Here is a 16,659-nt window from a genome sequence, read left to right as displayed (position 1 = left end):
TTTAATTATTGTCTTTTTTTTTCTCCTATCAATATTCATGTTAGACTTCAATATTCTTTGACCATTACTTACTGTTCTTGAAATTTTATTTGAAAGTTTCAAAGTTTGTTGAGTTATTCCAAAGTGAGGCTTTGAGAGAGTGAGTTTAATTTTTCCAATAAGTTAGTGCTTAGTATATTTTAATGTTTTTGATTTTTAATTAATATATTTAATTTCAACATTTTTTTTGGATTTTTTTTATACAAGGGAAAAGAGAAAAGAAAAAGAAGACTAATTAACTAACAAAATACGAAGGACTTCAGATTAAGGGGCACAATCAAGAGCTCCAACAAATCAAAACTACCATTATGAGCCATGTTAGTAACACATTGAAAACAATCAACATCATGATTCACTTCCTTACAAATATGATTCATAGAGCAATTCTATGATGGAGATTCAATAGATAGATAGGAGGAAGGGCCTATCGTTTTCGCATGTCGAAGTTGTGCCAAAACTGAAATATACTTTGGCCCCAATTGCAAAGGAATATTCTGAAATAAATTTTTCACAAAAACACGAATAAATAATCAGAACAGGTTTCAGTCATTTTAGCTCATGTAATGTCAAGATTTCGTCCAATACAAACAGAGTTGACGTGGTTCAAATGGAATGAGGGGAGTTTTAGATTCACATTACCTTTGTATGTGTAATGTTTATGGAGTTTTTTTATGTTTTGATTGTGTGTTGGTACTTGGAAACAAGATATTTGTGAAAATAGATGTTTTTGGAAGGGTTTGGAGTAGAAGAAAAGAAGTTGGTGGATAAGAAAAATGTTTGTGTCTGAAATGTTTGTGTCTGAAGGTGATTACCTATATATATAGCTCATGCTAAAATGTGATTTTGATTCATGTAATGTTACTTTCATTTTAGTCCCTAATGTGGCCATGTCACACAAAAATGCTGACATGGTGTTGGATATAAATTTGGTATTTATCAATTAAATATAATTGGTGGGTCCAATATTTATTTGGAGGTTATATTGTCAAAATAAAACTTTCAAAGTTGGCGTCGAGAGCCAACTATGTCAAAGCCAAAGAGCGCTTCGAGAGCTATGGATAACGCGTCCAGTTTTGGTTTTACCAGGAGGCTATCGAAAGCGCGAAATCGAATCGAGAGATAGTTGGGCCAAGCCCAAAGAAGAAACAACGAGCGGCCCAAGAGGCATTGGCGCGCGCTGAAGGAATGGAAGATGAAAGTGGAGAACGTGGTCGACGTGGCAGATCGAAGAGCGTCCAGATGATCAAGAAACAGTTACCACTTTGTAGTAGTATTTATAGTAGTTTTTCATTCAGAACAGAGGTCACAAAATTTTATACAAACACTCCCTCTAAAATTCTAAGTACTCAGCGATCGAACGAACGGAATTCAGAGGAGAAATGTATGTTTTGTGAACCATCTTTATTTGTAATTGCTTTTCATTTAATGCAATTTGCTTTCCAGTAATTTTCTTTAAGTTTAGTTCCAACTACTTGCTCGAGAAACTGCTATTTCGAGGCGATTCGAATTAGTTTCTCTTGTATTTTGAAAACTATTTAATTTCTAAGTATCTGATTCCTTGCTAAAACGAACATTCAAACAGTTTTCTTAAAACGAATAAAACACAAAATTGTCCTGAGATTTACTAGTTGGTCTCGCGAGTTTAAATACTTAAACTAGCGGTTGTTTACCAAATTTTCACGAAAACAAATTGGCACACCCGGTGGGACTGGTTTTGTGTTTATTAAAGTTGTGTTCTTTGTATGTTGTGGAATGAGAAACTTGTTACTTGCATATAACTGATAATAAGTTAGGTTATGGTTAAAACTACTCAGAGATCTAATCCTAGTAAAAATCAAAATTCTAGTGCGATGAGTAGTGAAGCAAGTTCGAGTGGTGGAGTCGATCCACCTCCACAGAGTTTGGTAACTGATGGATTATTTCGCAAGTGAACGAATTACCACGTAGTAATAAAAATATCGATCCACAGGGATTGTGTGATCAAACTAGTCGAATAGTGCTCATAGACATTATGCAAGAAATACACATAAATTGGGGGTATGTTGAGTTATGAATTGCTAGAAAACGTGCTTTGATATAATGGAAAAACGAGGTAGAATCATCGGAATCGCCTAGTCTATAGCTAAACAACATGCAATCTACTATATCATAGGAATCTACTCAAGTGTTAACAACTAGATCGACAAATTAGTGAATCGCAATCTCTTGTCAAAATCCACTCTATTCGTTGTCGATACTCCCCCGATCTCTCGGGCGGAAGCTACCTACAACGAATGATATTAACGCGCGTCAATCGTTCGCTACACTCTATGCCTCAATCTCTCGACCGGAGACACTCGAGCGCTTAATGCAATTCAGTTCAGAAATTAAATCAATACTCTCGCACGTGACTTAACTCGAAATCATTACAACACTAATGAAGGATTATAAAGCATTAAACATCGAATTGCATTAAATCAACACTATAACAGAGTAGTTTCTTACACATATAGCAGATTACATGAAGTCTATCTACATTCTAGACTATCCTAGATCCTACCTCCGAAGAACTTAGCTCCTCATCTCCCTTTGTTCGCGTCCGAGCTTCAATGTCATGGCTTGTGAATCCATGCTATCGATGTGCTTGGAGCTATCCTCTGGAGTCTTGAATCCCAATCTTGAAGTTCCAAACCCAGAATGTAGATCAATTTTGCAGAATTTTCCAACCTCAAAACAGAATTATGCAGAAACTATATATACAGAAGGCAACCACGCCGCGCGCCAGATCTATCACGCCGCGCGTGGTTGCAAATCCACCAACTACGCCGCGCGTAGTAACAGAATCACGCGGCGCGTGATCAAGTCAGAGAGCAATCTTCATCTTTAACAAAGCTTCACGCCGCGCGTGGTAAGGCATCACGCCGCGCGTGATCAGAGTAAAAATCTTGGCTCCCTGTGAGCTCCATCACGCGGCGCGTGATGGGCTACGCCCCCAGCGTAGTGAAAATCCTCCATTTCCTGCAATTTTTCCTGTTTTCTTGCAAATCAAGTAATCAAGCTTATGGTTAGATTTCTCTTATATTTATTGCTAAAAACCTACTAAAATGCATCTAATGTTGCTAAAATAGGCATGGATTAGAGAGTGTGACGATTCGTCATCACAACCCCAAACTTAAACCTTTCCTTGTCCTCAAGGAAACAACTTTTACCTCAAGCTTTTGTGTCAAGACCTTGACATTTTCCTTAAATTCACTCGAATCATACATACGTGAGACTCACCTGATGATCAATGATCCACCTGCAAACAATGCTCAATTGCACAACCGTTCTCGCAAGACATTTTCAAGTAGTTCACACTTTCCGACCACGGCTCTATGATTCCATCACACACTAGTGCAAAAAACACTTATTAAATCGGTTCTGGAAGGCTTTTTAAATCGGTTCCAGGACCGATTTAAATTCCGTCGATTTAGTACGTTTTTCGTTTTTAAATCGGGTTTCGAACCGATTTAAAATATTTTATTAAATCTGGTTGCCCGATTTCAAAGAGTTTATTAAATCGGTTTGCCCGATTTAAAAAATGTTAAAAAAGTCATTGGAAGTTTTTAAATCTATTTGATCCGATTTAAAATCCAAAATTAAATCGACTGAACCGATTTAGAAAACGTTATTTTAAATCGGTTCATAACTCACCCGATTTAAATTATATTAATTTTTTTCTTCTACTATTGTTTCTCGAGGACCATACACCAAAATTTATTTAATCCAAAAATCCAAAATCATCCATTAATAACATAAAGTTACAAAATTATACTTCTACACTAAAATCATTATACTATAATAATAGAGTATCATACACCTAATAGCATAAATTATACTTGTATATACTAAAATCATTCCATAAAGTTAAAATCATATACCTAGAATTATCAATTATCAATTATAAACCATAAAAGTTACAAATTTATACTTGTAACCTCGATTCCTTCTATTTGTATGCTTAACTTTGTCTCCTCCTTTAACAGTTAACTCATAAGTTGGTTTCGGGAGACCATTCTTAAAATCGCTGGGTTGAATCAATCCTCTCCATATTTCCACTGAAAAGGAAAAAAAAAAAAAGAAGATAAACTCAGCTCAACATAGAAGCATAATAAAATTGACAACTTAGAGAAAATAAAGCCTAGAAATGACAACAAACAATATCACAAAGCTGTCAAGGAATTTCAATAATACTCGATTGAAATAATCAACACATCCACACTTTTCAATACAACATTCAGTATTATTTTAAACCCACACATAGTCTAACCTCTCTAATCTTCTTGTTTTCAAATCCATTTCATATTTATGAATATGTTTCATATGTGCAAAATATTTTAACAGTACAATGATTGGCAGTTTAGACATACCTGTCAAGAGAAGTCAAATCCAGCTATGGTACATAACATCAACTTTGTCACTTCAGAGGTTGTCCACATCCTTTGATTCTTTCTTCAATCTTTTGTTCTACATCTTTTTGGTGTCAATTCTTCATCCGAGGACTCCTCCGAGGAAAAAGACTCATAGTCATAGTCTAGTTTCTATAAATCAAATTTTGTTTTATCAAACAATGGGAATAATTTAGATTTCAGACCACTAGACATGAATAATAGGCACTTAATTTAAAACTCACAGCATAAGAAACAAATTAATCATGTATATAATAGAACTTAATTTTGTCCAATTACAAAATCAGTTGTAGACCTTCAGAACTGCAGAATTTATACTTGAATATCATACTTTAATGATAAAAAAATGTACTGCCACAATAAAGTTGGTAAATGATCCTGCAACTGCAAAACATGTACAAGGAAGTCGAGCCTCACTTCAAGCAAAGAGAGGAGGGAAGCACAACAAAGCAAATTCATGTGAAACATGAAAATTAAAACAAACTTGACACATCAATTCATTAGGAGTCATTAGACTGGATTTACAAAGAATGCAAGTGGACAAATAAAATTTATATATTGATCGCATAATCATCAAACATCATTATCACACAGAAGTATCCAAAACCAGAAGATAGAAAACGTAAAACTAAAACTTAGACAATTATAAAGATTCAATTTTGCATTTAGATTGTGTCTATTTGGTAGTACTTTTGTTGATTCTGATGTCCCACCAACAGTGCTAGTTCCACTAACTCCAGGAGATTGACTTTCCGAATTTGAGATTTCCACAGGCGAGTCTTCATTAGCACCAGAACCTAGTAACTCAACTTTGGCAAAATCAAAATCTGTAGAATGCAAAAATAAATTACAATGTGAGAAACAGAAAGGAGCAACAGGGGCAACTAAAATGAAAAAGCAGAAGCTAATCTTTTTTCCAACAAAAGCATCATAGTAAAATCTAGCTATAGTACATCACAGGTCAATTCTCTTCCTTTTCTTCCTAACATATATATGTAAACTTATTGTCAATGCATCATAACCAACAATATGAGCTATGATTAGTCATTTTAAACATCTGTGTTCACCAACAATCAAGACCAAATAAGTCCATCAAGATAAAAACAGAATAGGGAACAATAAAAAAAATCTAAATAACTATAGCAGTACAAGAAAATGATACCTGTGTTATAATTAATGAACATCTCAGTATTAGCCGTAAAGCATCACCATCAATAAACCAAATTCAAAACTACAATACAAATGAGAAGTCTACACCATTTTCCCCCTTCTTTCATATCCCTATATCATGTCATGGATCATATCCTCTAGCCGGCCGTTCATATCTTATCGACTTCATTTCTATTTAACGCACTTGACATGTTTAAGGACTCGCCATGTCATATCCATTTGGTATAATTTTGGTTAATCCCGTGACAAATAAGATGATTTCTTATTACATCAAAATCTAAAGGAACATATTAAAACATTTAACACAAGGACAAATAGCAAATTCAATTTTAATTTATAATAACTATACAAATAGCAAATTCCATTTTTTTTTTGGTACATAGCATGACAAAAAAAACCAAACCTAATTGTATTTTAGAAAGTAACCCAGTTGGATAATCAAAGCAAGGAGCAAGTAAAGGAAGTAAAAATTATAAACGGAATAATAAACACAAACACACACCGACGCATATGAAATTAGAAAGGGGAGGACGAATTATAACCACACACAAAAAGAAATTAGATTCATAATCTATCTATTGAAGAATGAGGAGAATTTGAACTAACCTTGAAAATGGAGGACGAATTTCAGCGTGGTAGCAGAACAAGTTCGCCGTAATCGATTTCATCATTGCAGATAGGGAGATAATTTGCGTTTCACCGAGGAAGAACGACTTAGGGTTTGAGAGGGAAAACGTGGTTCGATGTGAGGGAGAACGTCGTTCATTCGTTGTGAGGGAGAGAGACTAGGGTTTCGTTTCAGATCTGAGATCCAAGAGGGAGAGGAGGTAGTCGTGCTTTTGTGAAAGAGAGCGAAATCATCTGATGGAATGAGTAAATAATATTAACTCAATTTATTTTAATTATTATTATAAAACTTTTTAAATCAGTTTAACTGACTTAAATATTAAAACAAATATGAAAATTCCTTCCGTGTCCCAGTGTGACAGTCTTTAAATCAGGTGGATAGAAACCGATTTAAATTCCCTGATTTAAAAACTGTTTTTTCCACTAGTGACACTACTCACATGCACTCTTCAATATGAGTAATTCACTCAAATCAACACATCAATGCAAGTCAACAATAATTTTGCAAGTAGTCTAAGAATTCATTCGGTTCACTTTGTGCACACACATTAGAGGTCTTTTAGGGTTATAACGTGGCTTGGCTAGGGTGGATGGTGACATTTTGGATAAGTAGTAGAAAAACTTGGAGTTAGATCCCCCTATGGTCAAAAATTCATAAACCAACCCTTTTCTTTTGAACTATAGTGGACTAGAGAACATTTCATTTCAACACACAAGTTTGCAATTCTTTTTGTACTCAAGGCTATCACTTCTTTTTGCATTTTTATTTTTTTTATTTTTTTCACATTCATCTCTTTTTTCATTTTTTCATTTCTTTTCAACATATCTTTCTCTAAAGCCTTGAATCTTTGAAAAATTTTCAATTTTTTCAACCAAAAACTTTTTGTAAGTTCTCTAGTACCCTCACCCCAAACTTCATTGTTTGCTAATTCCAAAGAGCAACCCCAAACTTAGTGGTGAGCATTGCGCATCAACCACTAATTAGGTGCCTAACCTCCAAGAAAGTCATTCCTTTTTTTTTCAAAAATTTCTTAAGGGTTTGCAAAAATAACATATTTTCTTTCAGCTCAAATTGGTTAAGCAAATGATATATATGTAAGGGTGGATAGAAAGGCTCAAGGGTACCAAAACAACATGCCTCGTGTGTGCGACAAAATTACCAATCAAATAAAGAGACGACAAGCAAAATCGAGAGACAATACACGAGTGGATATCACACATAGAAAGGATGAGAAGTGTTTGGCTCAATACCTCACGGTTGGGTCGAATCAAAGAGCCGGTCAAAAAGTGTGCGTTCCCGTCCTTTCCCTCTTGATCACATGAGTGCAACAAGCTATTGCACTGCAAGTTTCACAAATCACACACGGAGAAAATCAAGTAATTGATACTCAAGTAACTAGAAAGAACATGCCAAAGTATTGAAACAAACTCTAAAAGTAAAAACCATTCCACCATTAAACAAGAGAAGATTCAAATTCAGAGTACACAATTAAAATATCCAGCCAATATCCAAGCAACATCAAATATTATTACAACCCAACGAAAGTAAAAGACAATTAAGTAAAGATAGAGATAGAGTAGTAGAGTAGTAAAGTAGTAGCAGCAGCAGCAGCAGAACATCATCACCAACAACGTCAAACCGTGTCATCCGGCTGGCCAGTGAAGTAGTTTGTGAATGGGCTATTCAAGTTCAGATTCAACCCATCCACGTCCAGCATCTCCCTCTCCATAGCAGCAGCCTCGTCCTGCTCAACCCGGCGTCGCCTCTCGATCTCGGCCAACTCAGAAGCTCTCAAACCAGAATTGTAAGCTTGTCTGGCCTGAAAAGATGTCAGTTCCCTCGCCTGATGCGCCTCCCAATCAGTATCAACGGGATACAAAGTCCCAAAAGTAGGAGGAGGGAAAGTAGACCGGTAAGCCATCGCCTCGGTGTACATTGAAGAGGCGGTATCAAAGTAGAGATTCGGCAGCCCGGAGTATTGTGAGATTTCCATCTGATGCAACATCGACGCAAGCTGATTAATATCATGAGAGTAACGAGGAGGAGCATGTGCCGGTATTTCTTGAGACTCATATACCGGATCCCCCTGTTGATCCGGATGGTTACCCTCTTCAAACCGATTAATTTCTTCCTCCTCCCTCAAAGCTTCCTCTCGTGCAGCATTCCCCTCACCTCGGGGCACAATAGGACCTCTCTCAAACTTTTTGATGAAGTAAGATAAAGACAGTGGTCGGACGGGATGAAGATCACCTTCTTGCACATTCATGGGAACATTATTCGCCCTACACAAAGCAGCGATGAGATTACAATGTCCCAAAGTAAAGGTCGGGTTCGGATGATTGGCTATCTCATGAAGATCTTTTTGTAACCAATACCCCAGATTAATATACTTCCCTTCAACCAACAACCGGACCGCGTACGCATTATCAAGCTGAATCTCCGAATTGTTACCTACAACCCTCACATTCTTCAACCAAAATTCACCCCAAGCTCGGTGAACGGGATTAAAACTTGTTAAGCTCAACCTTCTAGGGAGGGAAGCTGCTGAATGGGCTAGCCACATTGCTCCCGGACGACACACTATATTCTTTAGTTCCTCCCTAACTTCGATCCCACTCTTGTCAATCCTCTCTCTATCACGCAAGAGTTCACACACTCCTCCAGCAGCACAACCAAGCAGATTGTTTATAGTTTCAAAAGAATAACTCACCTTAACACCCCTAACCACAGAAACATACTCCGGAAACAATGGTTGATCCGGTAAATAGGCATTTGCAAAGAACTCCCTAGCCCACATCTGGTTGCCAGGATTAATCTCATCTTTAATCATCAACTTATTAAATTTCTCCCAACCCCTAGACTTGACCTCATTTCCTATCTCAGCCACACCATTCAACAAATCCTCACCAAAACCCTTTTCTTGATTAATAGTAAAGGTTCGAATTTGTGAGTACCTTTTCTCATGAACTGTACTGATGAAGTGGGGATGGACCTGTGGTTGAGTCACATTGCTCCGGCGAGGAGGAGATGCTTGAGCGGACCGCGAAGATTGGCCCTTGCTTGCACTCATCTTTGTTCGTGGTTTCTTGGGTGGCTCTTGTGTTGGATTAGCATCACTCTTCTTCTTTCCCTTTCCGGTTAGCCGTGTCAACATCTTGATACAGTAAAGATTGAAATGGGTTAATTTGGGAAGGTGGTGAAATGTGATGAAATGAGGGATTTGGAGTGGAATTAGGAGTGGGTGATATGGGTGGTATGTGAATGTGAAGGAAATGGATGATTGAAGGTGATTAGAAGTGAAATTGGAGAGGTTTGAAGAGTGAAAATGGGTTATCAATGGAGTTTTTCGTGTGGGAGACCGTGTGAATTGATGATGGGACGGATGGAGTAGTTGAAAAGATGAAGAAATTAAATTTGACACGCTTTCCTGTGTAACCACGCCGCACGTGATCCCTGCTACGCCGCGCGTAGCACCAATTGTAACGGTCAAGAACTTCTTTCAAGCATACCACGCCGCGCGTAATAACCATCACGCGGCGCGTAATCACTTAGTCAGAGACTCCATATTTCTCCAGTTTTCACGCCGCGCGTGATGCATCCCCACGCCGCGCGTGATACATGCTGAAAACTCCTTCCTCTGTGTTGAAGGATCACGCCGCGCGTGATTGTACTGCGCCCCCGGCGTAGTAGAACTCTGTTGTGCCATGTTTTGCTTCCTGTCCTTGCTTCTGCTACACACCTACCTACTTACTTCAAAAACAAACACACTAAAACATTAGAAACCGTTGGGTTGCCTCCCAACCAGCGCTTGTTTAACGTCCCGATGCTTGACGTTCCATACCCCTAAAGGCTAAGGAAAAGAAGTGCCACCATGTGGCAAGTAGTGTGCATTCCAAGGTATCTTAAGAGCATTTTTAACCATGTGATCATAAACCTGAATTCTAAAACACTGTGGGTCTCCGTCATCACATGTCATCTTGTCAAAGACATTGAATGTAACCTGCTGCTCATCGGTCCTTAGCATGAGTTCCCCCATCTCTACATCGATTAGGGCACGGCTAGTTGCTAAGAAAGGTCTACCAAGTAGCAACGGTTCCCACTCCCTAGTTTCTTCTATGTCTAGAACCACAAAGTCTGCGGGAAACACAAATTCACCCACTCTAACCAATACGTCATGGAGAATACCTTCCGGATGCACTATTGATCTATCCGCCAAAGAGAGACTCATCTTTGTCGGCTTTGCTACTGCTCCCGGTATCTTCTTCATCATTGATAACGGCATCAGATTAATGCTCGCACCCAAATCACACAACGCCTTTTCAATAGTGAGATTTCCAATAGAGCATGTAATTGTAAAGCTCCCCGGATCTTTCTTTTTCTGAGGTAGCTTCCGCTGAATGATGGCGCTGCATTCTTCCGTCATACTTACCATCTCATCATCTAATGGTTTTCTTTTCTTTGTGAGCAGCTCCTTCAAGAACTTTGCATAACTCGGCATTTGCTCTAATGCCTCAACCAATGGTATGGCCATCTCAAGCTTGTTCAACACCTTCATGAACTTCTTGAACTCCTTCTCCCGCTCAAGATTCTTAACTTTCTTTCTCCTAGGAAAAGGCATCCTAGCATACGGCGATTCATCAACTCCTTTACCTTTCTCAACCTTCTTACTCTCCTTTTCTTTTATCTCCCTCTGTTTTTCAACCTCTTCTACTTCATCCTCACTAATCTCCACTTCCTTAGACAGATTTTCATTTTCTACTTCTCCCTCATGTCTCTCATTTTCAACTACAACTTCTTGCTTATTTTCAACTTCTCCCTCATTGGCTTTCTTTTTCAAGGGCTTCTCCACAGCTGGCCTTTCCGGTATCTCTCTACTCCTCAAAGTGATTCCATTGCAAGTTTCATTTTTCGGATTATCATGAGTGTTTCCACCGAAACCTCCTTGGTTTTGCAACATTGAAAACTGTCTTGACAGCTGACCCATTTGCACCTCAAGATTCTTTATAGAAGCTTCATGATTCTTGTTAGAGGTTGCTTGACTCGATTTCATCGCTTCAAAGTTGCTTTGAGTCATGAGCATAAACTGATTTAGAGTCTCTTCCATCCTTGATGGAGGCCTTTGCTGCTGTTGCGGTGCACCTTGACTTTGCATACCGTTCCCCCACCCGGAACCGTTGTTATTGTTGTTGTACGGCTTCCGGAAATTGGCTAAGTAGCGAGCCTCCTCTGAACCCTCCGGGAAGCATCCGCCATTTGGGTGGTCCTGCAAACAAAAATCACAGCGCACATTGTCAATTTTACCTATTGGAGAAGATTGAACTTGCGGATTGGACAGCAGCTTCATCATTGCTTCCATTTGGCTAGTCATGAGCTTTTGCTGTGCCAATAGCGCTGTTTGAGTATCCAATTCCAACACTCCGCCTTTCTTCTTGGCTCCTCTATCATTAGTAGCTCTATACTCGTTTTGAGCCATGCTTTCCACCAATTCTCTCGCTTCAGTTTCGTCACGGTTCTTCAACGAACCACCGGCTGATGCGTCAAGTATCATTCGCGTTTGAGCCCTCAAACCTTGGGTAAACATTTGCATCTGATTGTGGCCATCGAAACCGTGATTCGGACACCTTTTAAGACAAACTTTGAACCTCTCCCAAGCATCATACAACGTTTCACCATCCGCTTGTTCGAAGTTGCTAATTTCAGCCCTTCTTTCTAGGAACTTATGAATAGGGAAGTAACGATCTAAGAACTTCCGCTCCAGCTGTCTCCAAGTCTCAATAGTTCCGGCGGGTATCGTGTCCAACCAATCTTTAGCACGGCCGGTGAGAGAATGCTTGAATAATCTAAGTCTTTTGTCCGATTCGCTCACCCCCGGTGGATCGGTATAGTCGCAGGCTTCATAGAAGTGAGACAAGTGTAAATTCGGGCATTGAGCTTCCGAACCTGAATAAGGATTCTCTTTTAGGGCGGAAAGGACCGTGTTCTTGATGTCGAATGAGACAGGATTCGCCGGCTGAAAGCCTTGGTTTGCCAACGCGTCATTGTCTCTTCTCCCATAATCACCAAGGGTACGCCTTGGCGGTTGAGGGACCGGTGGAATCTGCTCTTCTTCCATTGTTGCTGCAGTCTGTCCTTGACAGTCCGGTGTATCCCTTAGCAAAGCTGTTCCCCTTGAAGCTTGAGCTTCCCTTGTTGCCTTTCGAATTGCGCGAGCTGTCTTTTCAATCTCTGGATCAAATTGCAGCTCTTGAGGACCTGTTCTCCGCATGCACAATGAAACACACAAGTAGAACGCTCCGGTAGAAAAATATAAAACAGAAAAATAAAGAAAACACAGAAAATATGAACACTATCGCTTTGTTGAATCAATCACAATCCCCGGCAACGGCGCCAAAAACTTGATGGATTATTTCGCAAGTGAACGAATTACCACGTAGTAATAAAAATATCGATCCACAGGGATTGTGTGATCAAACTAGTCGAATAGTGCTCATAGACATTATGCAAGAAATACACATAAATTGGGGGTATGTTGAGTTATGAATTGCTAGAGAACGTGCTTTGATATAATGGAAAAACGAGGTAGAATCATCGGAATCGCCTAGTCTATAGCTAAACAACATGCAATCTACTATATCATAGGAATCTACTCAAGTGTTAACAACTAGATCGACAAATTAGTGAATCGCAATCTCTTGTCAAAATCCACTCTATTCGTTGTCGATACTCCCCCGATCTCTCGGGCGGAAGCTACCTACAACGAATGATATTAACGCGCGTCAATCGTTCGCTACACTCTATGCCTCAATCTCTCGACCGGAGACACTCGAGCGCTTAATGCAATTCAGTTCAGAAATTAAATCAATACTCTCGCACGTGACTTAACTCGAAATCATTACAACACTAATGAAGGATTATAAAGCATTAAACATCGAATTGCATTAAATCAACACTATAACAGAGTAGTTTCTTACACATATAGCAGATTACATGAAGTCTATCTACATTCTAGACTATCCTAGATCCTACCTCCGAAGAACTTAGCTCCTCATCTCCCTTTGTTCGCGTCCGAGCTTCAATGTCATGGCTTGTGAATCCATGCTATCGATGTGCTTGGAGCTATCCTCTGGAGTCTTGAATCCCAATCTTGAAGTTCCAAACCCAGAATGTAGATCAATTTTGCAGAATTTTCCAACCTCAAAACAGAATTATGCAGAAACTATATATACAGAAGGCAACCACGCCGCGCGCCAGATCTATCACGCCGCGCGTGGTTGCAAATCCACCAACTACGCCGCGCGTAGTAACAGAATCACGCGGCGCGTGATCAAGTCAGAGAGCAATCTTCATCTTTAACAAAGCTTCACGCCGCGCGTGGTAAGGCATCACGCCGCGCGTGATCAGAGTAAAAATCTTGGCTCCCTGTGAGCTCCATCACGCGGCGCGTGATGGGCTACGCCCCCAGCGTAGTGAAAATCCTCCATTTCCTGCAATTTTTCCTGTTTTCTTGCAAATCAAGTAATCAACCTTATGGTTAGATTTCTCTTATATTTATTGCTAAAAACCTACTAAAATGCATCTAATGTTGCTAAAATAGGCATGGATTAGAGAGTGTGACGATTCGTCATCAGTAACATCTGAGTTGGTGAATGTTCCAATATTCTCCAGTCCAACCATTTCGACTGTGCATGATGTTATTCCAACTTTGCCAATACCAGCTATGGCAATTCCGTCCGTGACTGCTGGTTTTGGACGTTCGAAACCACCATCAGGTCAGGGTTTTATGTATGGGCCTCCCCCTACACTTGGCTTAGGGATGCCAGTTTTCGAATCTGATAGGTATACTTCGTCAAGGGTAACTCCCACACCCTTAACGACTGCGTCTGTGTTGTCTTTGAGGCAGCAAATGGATGAGAGCAACCATGAAATGGTTAATCTCTTAACACAACAAATTGGTACTGTGTTTAATCCATTAATTCAGAATACCAACGAGAGTTATCAAATGTTGGCATTTCAAATGAGTCGAATTGCAGATTTTTTTGGGACACCCCCACCACCTCCTAGAGTAAATCCTATTACTCCACAAGTAATATTACCTGCAATGTCTTCGACTCCAGTGCAGCAAAGGCCAACTTATGTGGCCAATGAAACAGTTCCTAACCCAACACCTACGCCAGTTGTACAAGAGGAAACCTATTATCCTCACGAGGTTAATCAAATATCTCAAGTAGTAAATCAAAACCCTCCTATTGTCAACCCAAATCCACAAGTGGTACATCAGAACCCCCCAGTGGTAATGGTTAGGAGGAACCAGGATCCTGACGAGGTAGTGCGGGAGGTGCAGAACAATAACTTGCTTGGCCAACACAATTTGGCTAACATGGTCGAAACGATTTTGGCCCAAAACGGCCTAAACACGGGTTGTCGAAGGCCAAATTTTGTCTCTGCCTTCACTGAATACGTGTTGCAAACAGAGTTACCAAGAGGTTGGAAAGTCCCAAAATACACTAAGTTTGCTGGGGACACTAATGAGTCAACCGTAGAACATATTGCTAGGTATTTAGCTGAATCTGGGAATTTGGCGAATAATGAAAATTTGCGAATGAAGTATTTTCCTAATTCGCTTACCAAGAATGCATTTACTTGGTTTACAACTTTGCCTCCCAATTCGATTCATAGTTGGGCCCAATTGGAAAGGACTTTCCATGAGCAATTTTATATGGCCCAAACTAAGATAAGTCTGAAAGAGTTAGCCAGTGTAAAAAGAAAAAACCAAGAGTCAATTGATGACTATCTAAATAGGTTTCGTTTGCTGAAGTCCAGGTGCTTTACTCAAGTGCCTGAACACGAGCTAGTGGAAATGGCTGCTGGTGGGTTAGATTATTCGATTCGAAATAAATTGGATACCCAATACCTTCGAGACATGTCACAGTTGGCTGACAGGGTGAGACAAATCGAAAGGTTAAAAGCTGAAAAAGTTAGAAATTCTAAGTTTCAGAAAAAGAAAGAAATAGGTTTTGTTGATTCCTATGATAATGAAATTGATTATGAAATTAGTGATGAGTACTTAGATTTCGATGATAGTGATATTAATGTGGCTGAATTAAAGCTTGGGCCTCCTTACACTTGCAAATTGTTGAGGCCGTCGAATGGAAAAAATCCTATCGAACCAAAAAATGATAAGTTTGTTACGAAGACTTATACTTTCGACATTACTAAATGTGATGAAATTTTTGATTTATTGGTGACTGACGGCCAAATTATTGTGCCAAAAGATATGAAAATACCACCAATAGAACAAAGAAAGAAAAGAGGTTATTGTAAGTTTCATAACTATTTGGGACATAAAACTTATCAATGTGTTGTTTTCAGGGATTTGGTGCAAAAAGCGCTAAATGAAGGAAGGCTGAAGTATGCTGATAAGGCAAAGCCTCCAATGAAGGTAGATTCAGACCCCTTGCCACCTGCTGACGCTACCTATGTCGAAGTCTATGACTGCAACATGGTTGAAGTGATAGATGCTGCTGCTCCAATCAAGGCTGTGCCTGAAGAGGAGTATGAAAAGAGGGTGCGTGAGGTGTACCCCAATGCTGAGGAAGAACTGGTGGACTTCCTGAATCGGTGCAAGCTGAAGAATGCTGAAGTGATGCTTTGCCCTAGATGCAGTGATGTGTGCGACAAAGAGGCCACTGCAGGCCTTCAAAATGTTGTACCTTATGCTGAAAACAAGAGAAAATGGCCAAAAGCTAGGCCAAATCAAAAAGCTTGGCCTTACAAAGGGGCCAATTGGGGAAAACCTATTACCAAAGGCCTTTCGATCCAGCAAAGGCTAGGCCCCCAAAACACTTTCAAACCATCTGGGAGAGCACCTGTTAACCAATGGGTGAGTGGACAGTACGTCACTTTCAATCGAAGGATGATGGAAAATGGAAGCTCTAGCAATGTTAACGTGAACATTGTAGCTGAACCCAAGGGTTCAAAAGTGGTAGCTGGAAAGGAAACAGTGAATGCTGCCACTGAAGTCAACAAATATTCTTATAGGAATAACTATAAGGGAAAAAATCCTATGACTCGCACTCAGTGGCGAAGGTTTCAGAGGAAACAAAAGTTGACAGCAAAAGAGGCTGAGGCTGGGGGCAAGGTTGTTGCAACCCAGAAAGCTGAAAAGGTTGAAATGGCCAAGAGGCCAGTAAAAGAGAGGCTTTCCATAATATTGGAAGAGCCAATAGCTGAAAATGCCCAAGGAGGGGCAGAAGATGAGGATGACATGGAGGATGATGATCTCCTGGATGAGGGGTCTGATTTCGACGTCATGGTCAATGTGGTGTCCATTCTGCCACTAGAATATGATGTGCCTACTGAAGTCAATGAGTTGGAAGAAGACTTCGAGGCCCTTAA

At 39.6% G+C, this 16,659-nt stretch overlaps 1 long non-coding RNA gene across 1 annotated transcript; it reads right to left on the bottom strand.

Annotated features, from left to right (window-relative positions):
* Positions 1-3,788: 3,788 nt before the first annotated feature.
* On the bottom strand, positions 3,789-6,564 carry LOC123897063. Its single transcript, XR_006804776.1, has 4 exons — positions 6,243-6,564; positions 5,157-5,293; positions 4,428-4,598; positions 3,789-4,115 (listed from the first exon to the last, which is right to left on the bottom strand). It is a non-coding gene; the product is annotated as an uncharacterized LOC123897063 (long non-coding RNA).
* Between the last annotated feature and the right edge of the window lie 10,095 nt (positions 6,565-16,659).

This window comes from Trifolium pratense, linkage group LG7 (assembly GCF_020283565.1).
Source record: "Trifolium pratense cultivar HEN17-A07 linkage group LG7, ARS_RC_1.1, whole genome shotgun sequence".
Classification (NCBI taxonomy): Eukaryota; Viridiplantae; Streptophyta; class Magnoliopsida; order Fabales; family Fabaceae; genus Trifolium; species Trifolium pratense.
The sequence above is the reverse complement of the archived record's forward strand: the minus strand, read 5'-3'. Positions and strand labels throughout refer to the sequence as shown.